At 40.3% G+C, this 12,825-nt stretch overlaps 1 protein-coding gene and 1 long non-coding RNA gene across 4 annotated transcripts in view; one reads left to right on the top strand and one right to left on the bottom strand.

Annotated features, from left to right (window-relative positions):
* The window catches only part of LOC116075665, an 18,127-nt gene extending 5,457 nt beyond the window's left edge, over positions 1-12,670 (bottom strand). The window contains exon 1 of the long non-coding RNA XR_004112679.1: positions 12,600-12,670. This is a non-coding gene — a long non-coding RNA (uncharacterized LOC116075665). The remainder of the gene's footprint in view (positions 1-12,599) is intronic.
* Uhrf1bp1l (UHRF1 binding protein 1 like) overlaps positions 1-12,825 on the top strand; it is a 73,850-nt gene that overhangs the window by 10,439 nt on the left and 50,586 nt on the right. The window contains exon 2 of one of the 3 annotated variants that reach the window (XM_031348878.1): positions 543-676. The exons of the other annotated variants lie outside the window; for them this stretch is intronic. The gene's annotated coding sequence lies outside the window, so the exon portion shown is untranslated. The remainder of the gene's footprint in view (positions 1-542; positions 677-12,825) is intronic. 3 annotated transcript variants of the gene reach the window in all.

Raw genomic sequence — 12,825 nt, forward strand, 5'->3', positions numbered from 1 at the left:
TTCATTACTTGGATATTCTTTGGTTTATGAGTTATTTTTCTTCTTTGCCCCTCTTTTCCTCCCTCTCTTCTTTCCTTCCTTCTTTAAGTGAGTACCAGAAGAGTCTAAGAACCCTGGCAGCTGACTGCTTGCGTTCTCCAGGAATAGGGACCTTTTGTCCCTCAGGTAATACTTCTGTTCCCCAGTTTTCACTTCCTTTCTGTATAATATTATTCAGTGTAGCCTTTACATAAGCTTTATTCCACATAGCAATCTCATTTTTGTTGGTGCTTTTATATGCATTTAAAACTGGGCTGTCCCACAGGAGAGTAATGGCAGTGGTGGAGAGGGCGAGGAGCCCCTACGTGGTTAGTGTGATTGCAGATGTCCTCAGTGTCTGCTGCAGTGTCTGCTGCAGTGTCTGCTGCAGTGTCTGCTGCAGGTGATCTGGTGTGAGATATAACTGTTCTTGTAAGCACATCACAGCTGAATATTTCACTCCTCTTCCTTCCTTCCCTTAAACTTGCCCCCTTCTGTGTCCCCTGTGTCCCCATTCCCTACAGCGTTCCCTGCTGGCTGTGGTGGAGATTGGTGTGCTGTGAATTACACAATCAGCTAAGTGAGTACCAGAAGAGTCTAAGAACCCTGGCAGCTGACTGCTTGCGTTCTCCAGGAATAGGGACCTTTTGTCCCTCAGGTAATACTTCTGTTCCCCAGTTTTCACTTCCTTTCTGTAAGCACGGATTGTGCCCCACATAAAGATGACCTCATTTTTAAAAAAGTAGATAGCTACAAGTTCATGTAACTCCTCTTCTTTTTTTTTTTTTTTTTTTAAGGGCAAGGTTTGGCAACTCAGAAAGTTGTCGCCATCCTTTTCTGATGTTGCAAGGGGAGTTTGATAATTTACAGCCAGGTATTGGGCAATAGTAACTAGCATTTGATGTTTTAATGTGTATGGCTTCATAGTCTAATGTGATTGATTACTAAGGTCTAAAGACTTTTTTGATCATAAAAATGTTTTGGTAACTTCTCATTCTCCATTGAAGGCCTTAAGAGATTATTTTGTGTTTAATATCAATTTTTATCTGTTTCATTTAAATAGTCATAATCATGAGAATGGTTCGGTTTGCAGTTGGGCAGCCTTTTCATGGTTCTATCTTACCTTTTGTGTTTCATTTGAAGATTCATCGTCAGTGGTGAGCTGTGCTACCTGCACAAAGCTCCAGCTAATTGGGATATCAGAATATCAGATAACACACACACACACACACACACACACACACACACACACACACACGTCAGATCCAAACAAAAGACAAAAAAGTTTTTTCTTTTTTGTTTTTTTTTCTTCAAAAATTTTTTTTTTTTTTTTTTTTTTTTTCGAGACAGGGTTTCTTTGTGCAGCCCTGGCTGTCCTGGAACTCACTCTGTAGACCAGGCTGGCCTCGAACTCAGAAATCCGCCTGCCTCTGCCTCCCAAGTGCTGGGATTAAAGGCGTGCGCCACCACCGCCCGGCCAAAAAATTTTTTAATGATATTATACAACTCATTACATAGCTCAGACTAATGGGAACAGTTAATACGCTTCGGTGTTTATATGGTCATGATGGTCTTGTTTGCCATTCTTGCTCTTCTTAATTCTCTGTAGGCACTTAGAAATCTGGATCTCACTGCAAAATTGTCAAACTTTTACAAACTTTTGAAATTCACTTTACTGTGGTAGCAATTAAGGTTTTTGTTGTTGTTATTGTTGTTGTTGTTGTTTATAAAGGCATTCAGGGATGACTCTGATCTTGCGTATACATTCAGTGAGTCATCTGGGTCAGGCACTCAGGAAGTATAGTCCAGCCACAATCTGGTGTGTTTTCTCCATTGCCCTTCTAACATAGCGTCTGCGGTCAGAGCTTATCATACTGAAGATGAGCCGTTAGGATTGTATTCTGTTTTTTGGTTGTTGTTAAGATGTATTTATTTTATATGTATAGGTGTTTTGCTTGCATATCTGTGACCCATGTGTGTGTGGTGCCCATGGAAGCCAGAAGACAGTATCTGGTCTCCTGGAACTGAGGGTATACATGGTTTTGAACAGTCACATGGAGTGCTGGGAATTGAACCAGCATCTTCCAAGAGAGTAATCAGTGCTGTTACCTGCTGACTTCTCTTCAGCACCGTGAGAGCACTGTGTGTTACTACTCGTTATCCCCAGGGTTACTTCTTTTTCATTTACTTCCCTATGCTTTTCTTCTCCTCCCATTTCTGGGGGTAGACCCTAGCACCCCGTATGTGTTTTTTTTTTTTTTTTTTTTGGTTTTTCGAGACAGGGTTTCTCTGTGTAGCCTTGGCTGTCCTGGAGCTCACTCTGTAGACCAGGCTGGCCTCGAACTCAGAAATCCGCCTGCCTCTGCCTCCCAAGTGCTGGGATTAAAGGCGTGCACCACCACTGCCCAGCACCCCGTATGTGTTAAGCAAGTGCTTTATCAGTAACCGGTATCCCTAGCCCTTTGAGGTTTATTTCTGTTTTTCAGACAAGATCTCACTAAGTTTTCCAGACAAGCAGAGCTTTGAACTTGTTTGCATTGAGCCAGGCCTCCTGGGTAGCTGCATTACAGGCTTGTGCCACCAGATCCAGATTAGCTCCTCATTTGAATCAGTCATGATTCCTTTTTAGTAGATGACTGTTACATTTATAAAGATTTACTTATTATATTTTATGTGAGTGTTTTCCCGTGTGTATACATGTTTATTCTGTGTGCCTAGTAACTGTGGACCCAGAGGAGCAGCAGCAGATTCCTGCAACCGACTTCAGACAGTTTGAGCTGCCACATAGGTAGAGGGGTCTGAATTTGGGTCTGCTGCAAAGCAGCAGGTGCTCCACCCCACCAGCCCGATGCCCAAGGTTGTCTTGTTCTGAAATTAGGACATGGCACAATGCTTGGCACAAGTTTGAGTATCTCTGCTCTTACTACCCAGATCTATCAGTTTTTGTATCAGTTTTCTACAACTAAATGTTCTCATTTCCTTCCAGTACAGTTCCTATTTCATCCTTAGCTCTGTTATCAGACAGGTGTTTTGGACTTAATCTTACTTAAATTTTTGCTAAATCTTTTAATGGTTCATGTTGAAGTTTTCAAGAAAAAGTTGTCTGTAAGAGAATTTTTTCCCTTAAAGAATTTTGTTTGAGACAGGGACATTCTACATAGACTTGTGTATCCGCCACCACTGCCCAGCTTTAAAGTTGTGTTCTTTATTACCAAAGTTGAGCACTCTTCCCCAGCCTCCTTTTTCTCCATTTTCATTTGTATGGTAGTGTCTGTGGCATGGTTCCTGTCACATAGTAGCATCACACTGTGGTGATGTGTGTGTAGGGGCTCTTCTCCAATAAGAAGCAGTGACTGTGTCTCACTGTTCAAGTTTCTGTAGAGCCTGCTGAGCTTTTCCTATGAAGGGTAAGTATGGAATTTTGCCATACCTGATATTTCAACAGTCTAGATACCCTGTCACAATTTTAATAACTGGTCCCTATTTTTAGTGTTAGAACCATTTTCATATTTTTTGAAAATAATCATGCAAGCTGAACAGGATGTATCTGTGCATAGAAGACAGCATGTGGTCAATGGGCCCCCACCCTCTTCTGTGTTTTAAGTGCTCATGTTGAAAAACTGGCTATTCAAATTGGTTTGTTTTCTAGCATTTACAAAAATAACCATGCTGAGCAAACAGTGTAAATTGAGATTGAAAAGCAGAGTGGACAGAGAGAGATTTTCCTCAGTGGTATAGCCACTGGCAAGATGCTCACACTTCTGTAGATAGTCTATCAGCCATGCGCCTGTAGGCAACCCTTATTAAACTCACTGGGTTGCCAAAACCAAAAACCAAAGCAAGACAGGAACATAGACGATAAACTGGTTGGGAAAAGGCAGGAAATGGTGGGAGCTGGAAGGAAATGAGGGAGGTGTGGGGTGACTAGAATCAAAATAAATTAGATACATGTATGAGAATGTCCCAGTGAAACCCATTATGCATAGTTAATATATGCTGGCCCCTGGCTCTTAACTTAAAAAAATCTTTTTCCACAGTGAATTGGTTTTGTCCGTTTGTTGGAAATCAATTCACTATAAATTTGGATCTATGTTTTGAAAGCTGTATTGTGTTTTATTGATCCATTATTTATTTACACTGATATCAGGCTAATTTGGTTTCTGTATTTTTGTTTTTTATAAATATTGAATTTGTATAATGCCACTAACTTTGTTCATCTTTTGAAAGCTATTATAGGTCTCCTGCATTTCTATATGAATTTTTCTTTTTCTTTTTTTTTTAAATTTCTTTTATGTATGTGATTATACTGTAGCTGTACAGATGGTTGTGAGCCTTCATATGGTTGTTGGTAATTGAATTTTTAGGACCTCTGCTTGCTCTGGTTGGCCCTGCTTTCTCAGTGCCTGCTTGCTTTGGTCCAAAGATTTATTTATTATTATAAATAAGTACACTGTAGCTGTCTTCAGACACACCAGAAGAGGGTGTCAGATCTCATTACTCGTGGTTGTGAGCCACCATGTGGTTGCTGGGATTTGAACTCGACCTTCGGAAGAGCAGTCAGTGCTCTTACCCACTGAGTCATCTCACCAGCCCTCTATATGAATTTTTAATCAGCATGTTATTTCTACCATCCTAATGAAATTTTACTTTTAGTTATCTTAAATTTTATGTCTATTTGGGGAGAATTGATTTCTTACCAATACTGAGTCATGAAGCCATGTAAGTTTATTTAAATCTCTAATTTATACATGTTGCATACCCTCTTAAATGTATAGTTCAAAATACCATATTTTCTGTGGCCTTGTGTTGACACACCTTGCCTGGCAATTTGAGAAGGCCAGCTGCTGAAATTTATCTTCTGACCTTTGCACACACCTGCATTCACACACAGATACACACATGCATGTGTACACACATGTGTGGACACACTCATTAAGGAATGTAAAAATGAACCCTTTAAAGGGAAGGAGGCAGCTGCCTACCAGAGGAAGGAGAGAGTTGGTATAGTGGGAAGCATGATTAGGCTGAAAGGCAGAGCCTTGCGTCAAGGAGAAGAACGTGGATGCCTCTGTAGAAGAACCTCCTTTGTTTCTTACTTTCCATTGGATGGTAATGGATGTATAGTGCATTTTATGGACTGTGAAGATGTATTGTTAAATTCTCTGTAAAAATTTAGACTTTCATGCTATATTGTGAAATACAGTCACACAGAAATGCTTGTTTCTAGTTACTATTAGATATTCTATAACATTTGCTATTTGACAACATATTTTCAAGATCTAAGATGAGCTCTTTGGAAGAATAGTGCAGGGGCGTGAACATGTGAGCACAGCAGTCAGAAACATGCTTTCTGAGTAGTGAGAGTATTTGAGAAATGCACATTTATTGGTATGATCTTAGACTGGTGTCATGAGAGGGAGGCATGTGGATGGGAGGGAGGAGGTGGCTCGAAGGAAAGGAGGCGAGCGTCGTCGGAAGGTGTTAGGATAAGTGTATGTTCCAAGGAGGTTCCTGCTCTGCTTTGTGCTTTGTTTTCCCATTTAGAGACTGGCCTCAAACTAACCATGTAGCCCAGGTTAGCCTTGAACTTCTGACTCTCTGCCTCCATTTCCTAAGAGTTACAGGCATACCCACTATGGCCAACTCTCCAATATTCTTGTTAGCTCTAGAATTTTACATTGTCCTTCACACACTCTATTTAACTTATGTGGTTCACTTAACAAATAGCTACTTCCTGTTGCTCTGACAGATAAGTAACTATGTGATATTTGGAGGTTTTGTGTTCTTATTTTAAAATTTTATTACATTTTATTCAGTTTTATTTGTTTTTGTGTTGGGGCATGTGTGTGCACATGGAGGTCAAAGGACAACTTGTGGGAGTCAGTTCTCTTCTTTCACCTTGTGGGCTCCAGGGATGGAACTCGAGTTTTCTTTTTCTTTTTTTGTTTTTTTGAGACAGGGTTTCTCTGTATAGCCCTGGCTGTCCTGGAGCTCACTCTGTAGACCAGGCTGACCTCGAACTCAGAAATCCTCCTGCCTTTGCCTCTCAAGTGCTGGGATTAAAGTTGTGCGCCACCACGCCCAGTGGAACTTGAGTTTTCAAGTGTAGGGTTCAGGGGCTTTACCTACCGAACCCTCACCAGCCTTTATTTCATGATTTTTGACAAAGTCCCCCTGTCTGGGCCATTTTTGAATTCTTTATCCTTCACATTAGCCTCTCTAGTGCTGGGTTACAGGCATGTACCACTCTGGAGAGCTTTGTTTTTGTAATGAGACTGCAAAACCAATTTGATGAAAATGGATATAACTATGGTTAAGATTTATAGTATGTAATATGATGAAAATGGATATAAATATGGTTAAGATTTATAGTGTGTAATATCAGATATAAAGATTTGTGTCTTCTAAGTTAAGGTGTATTCCATGAAATTTCATGAAGCCCAAAACATTTGTAAAGAAAATTAGGGTAAATTACGATGTAATTTGTACAGTGTTAATGTTCTTCTTCAAACCTTATGGTAGCAGTGATAGTGCTGACACTCATCCAGTTACTGTGTGTTGGGGCTCATTTGAGCATGTCACATATTCTGACTTGGACAATCCTTATAATTACTCTACCAAGGAGATTCTGTTATCGCTCTTTACATGTAAGGAAACTGAGGCATGCGCTTTGCTTGTCATGTTTTTATGATGTGCTCCCTTAAACAAATGGTTAATCTTCCATTATGCGAAACTTTCCTTTGTTTTCCCTAAACCATTACTTAAGGCAATGTTTTAGACATAATTTAGACTATAGTAATTATGCATTGATTGTAAAATGTGTAATTTAGATAAGACACATTTGCTTGTAAATTTTAGTGCTGAAGTTTGGATATTTTTGTTATGCTAAGAAGCTAGTAAATTTGTTTTCATATATTATGTGTGATTTAAGGAGATGCTTGTTAAAATAGAAGCTATTTTTGTTTTTAAGTACTTTAAAAAATTACTACATTAAAAATGTGGTAGACGGTGCCAGAGAGAAGGCTCAGTGGTTAAGAGCATTCCTTGCTCTTACAGGAGACCCAGATTCAGTTCCTAATACCCATGCATGTATTGGCTCACAGCCATCTGCATCTGCAGAGTTTCAGGGGATGCAGTACCCCATTCTGACTTAACAGGCACAGGCACTCATGTAGTACACAGACATTCATGTTGGCAAAACACTCATGCACATAGAAAATAAACCCTTAAGAAATATGGTAGCCAATAAAGTACACACATTCATATTAACATTTGTTTGTTATTATGTGGTAGAAACATGACTCATGTATACTTTTTAAAACACTTACTTATTGTGGAGAGTGGATGTGTGTGTGTGTGTGTGTGTGTGTGTGTGTGTGTGTGTGTGTTGAGGTTAGAGGACAGCTTGTGGGAGGGAGTTGGTTCTCTCCTTCCACAGTGAGTTTCAGGTGATAAGCCCAGGCTGTCAGGCTTAGTGGCAAGTCCGTTTACCTGTAGAGCTATTTCACTGGCCATATACTTCTATTTTTTTCTAATTTTGTTTTATGTGTATGGCTGTTTTGCCGGTATGTATATCTGTGTACGGCATATCCTCAGATGTACCTGGCACATGTGGAAGCCAGAAGAGGGGTTTTGATTTCGCAGAGCTGCAGTTAGAGATAGTTTGAACTGTTGTGTGGAAATTGAACCTGGCTTGTCCGTAAGAGCAGCCAGTGCTGTAACCACTGAGCCATCTTTTCAGCCTGTCTATATAGTTTTAAAATAAGCCACTGTGCTTGCTGTAATGTTGACATAATATTGTAATTTGAGTTCTCTAAGTAATTATTTGGGGCTGAAGCTAGTGGTTCGCACACTCGTCTAGCATAGGTGAGGGACTAGGTTATATCCTCAACATTGAAAAAAAAGAGAAAAGCAAAGCAAAGCAAATGAGTGAGAGTTGTGCTGACTTTAGCTTATCATGTGACTCCCTTCTGTGCAGCTGTTTCAACTTTGACATATTTGGGCCAGGCAGTTTTCTTTTTATTATCATCTGCGTTCCTGTTAGCATACCTTCTTAGGTTTTTATGGTTCCATCCTTCTCTTTTCTCTGTCTTCCAAATAAATATTCACACGTTGAAGTTATGGGGTTAGCTACCATACCCCCCCTTTACACTTTAGTTTTAAGTGTTTATGTGCCTTTCCAAATATTTAGTGATTATTCAGTAAGCTAAAATAATTTACTTGATTTCAGAGTACAATGTATTTTGTTTTGAGTCAAGCTCAGTACTATGACCCTTTCATTGTTAATGTTCATAAGAATTACTGTCCTGTCTGGGAACTTCAAATGGAACCTTAGGAAGAGAGTCCACAGCAACACTCGGAAAGCTTAGGCAGACACATCACTCTTCCATGCCGTAAGACTTCATTGTAGTATCCCCCTCGGGCAGACAGGGAAACACAATATACACTTAACCAAAGTCTGTATTCCTCTTTTAGTCTCACAGAAATATGGCTGAAAAGTCACTTCCTGAAGGATGATGTTAAGTGATTGGTAGGCATTTGTGCATAAGTGAAATATATGTAAAATAAACCACTATATGGATAATAGAAGATATATAGCTTAGAATATATGATACTTAGTATGAGAAGCTAGCTGCTGTGTAACTGTGAATGTGACAGTCGCCTGTGTATCTCCCTCCATCTATTATAAACTACCCAAAATAGTTTAATGAATGAGTAGTATTAATATTTATAAGCTTAGCTTCATAGCTCAGCAGTTTGGAAGTCCTATTGGGGAAGTAGGAGCTTCTGATATTCTTCTGATCAGACTACAGTGTTAGCATTCATAGTTCAATAGACAATAGAGAGGTGGGGTGAGAGGTTCCGAATGATGCACCTAGCACCTATCTTCAAGCCACACTGAAGATCAGTTTAGTTTGTTTATTTTCTGTTCTACAGATGAGCAGGTTGACTGTCAGAGAGAAGTGTGTGTCTCATTTTCAGGCCAGGCTCTTTGCAGAATTTCACCTTGTATTATAAACTGAAACCAGTGTGCTGTGAATTACATATGCTTTGAACCTCCCCCCGCCCCCCGCCCCCAGCCCCTTTGCTTTTTGCCAGACTTTTCTTTTTGTACTCTGTTGTTTTGTCTACACACAGAAGCTATAAACACTCCTTGTAGAAAGTGAAGAACTAAGTCCTAAGCTTCCCTCTCCCAGCAAGTCCAAGTTGTTAGCTTCCATGTATGTGTTATGAGTTGTACTGGTTAGTCTGGGTCTGTGCCTTCCTCCTCTTCGCTCCTCGTCAGTCCTCCTACTCCCTCCTCCCAGTCTTCTTTTCTCACTTTGGTTTCAGTGTGGTTACAGCATTTTAAAATAAGTTAATTCCTTTCAATTTACTTCAACTTAGGTTTTTCCCTCTTCTCACTTTATTAAAAAAAATAAAATGTTGAAGCAGGATATCACTAAGTAGCTCAGGCTGGCCTCAAACTCATGGCCCAGTCTGAGAGTGCTGGGATTTTAGGTGTGAGACACTACACTCAGCTTCATGTGTTCTATTTTCTCTCCTTTATGTAAGAGTTAACATAGTATTTATCTTCTGGTAGTGCGAAACTTTTACAAATGATGTAAAAGTATGTTTGTATTCCAAACCAGACAGAGCAGAGTGAAGCCTGTTTGAGTGGCAGAAAGGCTCAGATGAGAAGTGTGTGATCCGTGTAGGCTCTTGCTTTCTATTCCTTCTTTTACCCATTCTTCTTTAACTTTTACTTGCTTCCTTTTTTTCTAAATGGCAAGTAAATATAATATTGGGGATTAACTTTTTATCTAAAGTAATTTTAGGGGTCTGGGAGAAGGTTTAGATAATAAAGTTGCATAAGCCTAGTGTGGTAGTACACACGTGCCATCCCAGTGCATGGGGGAGGAAACAGGAATCAGAAGTCCGAGGTCATATTTGGCTAAATAGTAAGTTTGAGGAAAGGCCATTGCAAAAACCAAATCAAAGCAAGAGGGAAAAAGAACACTGATATTCCTGAGTACCTTCTAAGCAATTAAAAGGGAATCAAAAAGAGCTCTGAGTTTATTACATTTTCTTCTAGTTCTTCAAAAAGATATGGTACATGTGCCCTGAAAAAGAGACATCTGGCCAGAAATCATTCCATTTCTAAATGGTACAGGGCTATCGTCAATGAATTAGTTATTGAAGCATATTTTTGATATACATTCTTCACTGGGTCTTACAGGGTAGAAGAAGTGTAGTTGAAGTTAGCAGTTTGTAACACAAGGCAGGCTTGAAGGGTTGAAATTATTTCCTGAGGTGCACATAAGCTGGGCATGCTGATGCACACATTTAATCCCATTGCAGGAGGCAGAGGCTAGGAGATCTCTGTGAGTCTGAGACCAGTCTGATCGACATAGTGAATTCCAGGCCAGCCAGAGCCATATGAAGAGACTGTCTTGATTTTTTTAAAAAAAAGGTGTGTGTGGGGAATGGTGGTTTCCTATTCTTATAGAGGACTCAGGTTCAGTTCCAGCACCCACATCAGAGGTTCACAACTGGCTCTAACTCTTCCAGGCATTTACATATACACGGTACATTTGCTCCTAATGTATAAGAAGAACATTTTTGTGTTCCAAAGTGGAAACCCCACCTATTCAAGTAGGAAGTGTTTCTGTGTCCAGGATGCAGAGCATTGGATGGACACTCTGGGCTACTGACATTTCCTCAAACAACTTTGAAAACACAGCCAGGAGAACTAGCAACAGGTTCAGTGTATCTGATTTTATATTGAGGTCTTTGATCCTTTGGAGTTGTTTGTAGAGGGTGATAAGTATGAGTCTATTTGCATTCTTCTACATGCAGGCATCCAGTTTGACCAGCACCATTCGTTTGAAGATGCTGTCTTTTTTGTAGGGCTTATTTCTGGCTTCTTTATCATCGTTAAAGCTTGAGAAACCAGAGTGCCTGTGATCAGTTCCTGGCCCTAGTCCTTTGTATGTCTGTGAGCATGTTATTTAATATTTCTAAATTTTAAAAAAATTGTTTTATGTATGGAGTTTTTACCTGCATGTGTGCGTGCCTACCATGTGCACACCAGGTGCCCATGGAAGCCAGAAGAGGCCATTAGATCTCCTGGAACGGGAGGTTCAGGTGATTGTGAATTGCTGTGTGGATGCTGAGAATTGAACCAGGGTTCTGGAGGGGAGCAGTATCAGGCCCATCTCTCCAGCCCATTATTTAGCATCTTTGGTTTTGTTTGTTTGTTTGTTTTTTTATTTTGTTTTTGTTTTTGGTTTGTTTTTGTTTTTGGTTTATTTTTTTGTTTTTTTTTTTGAGACAGGGTTTCTCTGTGTAACAGCACTAACTGTCCTGGAACCAGCTTTGTAGACCAGGCTGGCCTCAAACTCTCAGATCTGGCTGCCTCTGCCTCCTGAGTGCTGGGATTAAAGGTGTGTGCCACCATGTCTGGCCAAATTATTTAATATCTTAATGACTCAGTTTTGTCACTTAAATTTTTAAAATTACATTTGTCTGTTGTGTACATGCATGTCTTTGGGCTATAGAGTGAGTGTGGAGGTGAGGGGACGACAGACAGAATTTGATTTTCATCTTCCACCATGTGGGTACTAGAAATGGAACTCAGATTCTCACAAATTCTGAGCTATCTCGCCAGCCCAGTTTCTCCACTTTTAGGATGAAGGGTGTAATTATACATACTTCAGAAAGTTATAAGCCGAGATGAAGTCTATAAAGCACTTTAAAATAGTCCTTGACAGATGTATAGCTGATAAACAGCAGCATTGCTACAGTGCAAAGAATGTGGGAACACACAGAAGAGAATGGCTGCCTACTTGGAGGCTTCAGGGAGTTTTTCTTAGTATTTCGTAGTGCCATTTGACCTGCATAGATTAGTTGGCAGTCTGTATCAGAGTATCTGACACAGGCAAGTGTTTAGCTCACAGTTTTGAAGGTTTAAGGTCCAAGTGGCTCTGGATTAATCCTTGGCTGCATCACCAGGTGGCAAATGGGAGAGAGCAATGGCAGGAAAATATATTGGAAACAAACAAGTGGTGATATCTTGAGCCAGGAGCAGGAGAGAGTGGGAATGAGAAACAAGACAGAGAGGCCGGAGTCCTGACATCCCAAAGGACCTAAGAACCTGTCACAAGAGACATAGGACAGAGGCTCTACTCAACCATCAAACTGGGAGTTACACGGAGGAAATAGTAGTAGGAAGGTGGGGCAGGAATGGGATCAGTGCAACCATGTGATAAAGACAGGAAATCAAGCAGTCAGCAGGTACAATTAGCTCAGGGGTGAGAGGGAAACATTAAGTAAGGCGTCTGCCATACTGTGATCTGATTGGTCTTTATCTTAGTTTCAGTTCTGGATTTTCCAGATTCTAGAAAAGTTAGTAGAGAGTAGTTCCCCCTCACCCCATTTTGTGAGGTTTGGGTGGTGGGGATAGGGATGGGGGAGAGAGGCATTCTCACCACAGAGAATCTCTTCCTGAATTCTATCTAAGGTGACTGCAAGATTGCAGCAAAGATCAGAACTTTCTAGATGCTGCTGCAGGACACGTAGAACATGATGTAAAAACTGACCTTTGAATGTCCTTGCAAATCTTGAAAATACTTCACTTTTATCTTGGTGCTTTTAGTCCAGAAGGGAGCTGAAATGAATAGGTATATTTAGGGCTAACCAGCCTTGAATTACCAGTTTCTGTGCAGATACTTCTTAAATGATTAACTTGCCTGTGTGCAGATTTGAGCAAAATGAAAGTCCAAGGTTTTTCCAGTTTTTAGCTATCCATTGTGACATTTGCTGGGG

Source organism: Mastomys coucha, unplaced genomic scaffold (genome assembly GCF_008632895.1).
Source record: "Mastomys coucha isolate ucsf_1 unplaced genomic scaffold, UCSF_Mcou_1 pScaffold4, whole genome shotgun sequence".
Classification (NCBI taxonomy): Eukaryota; Metazoa; Chordata; class Mammalia; order Rodentia; family Muridae; genus Mastomys; species Mastomys coucha.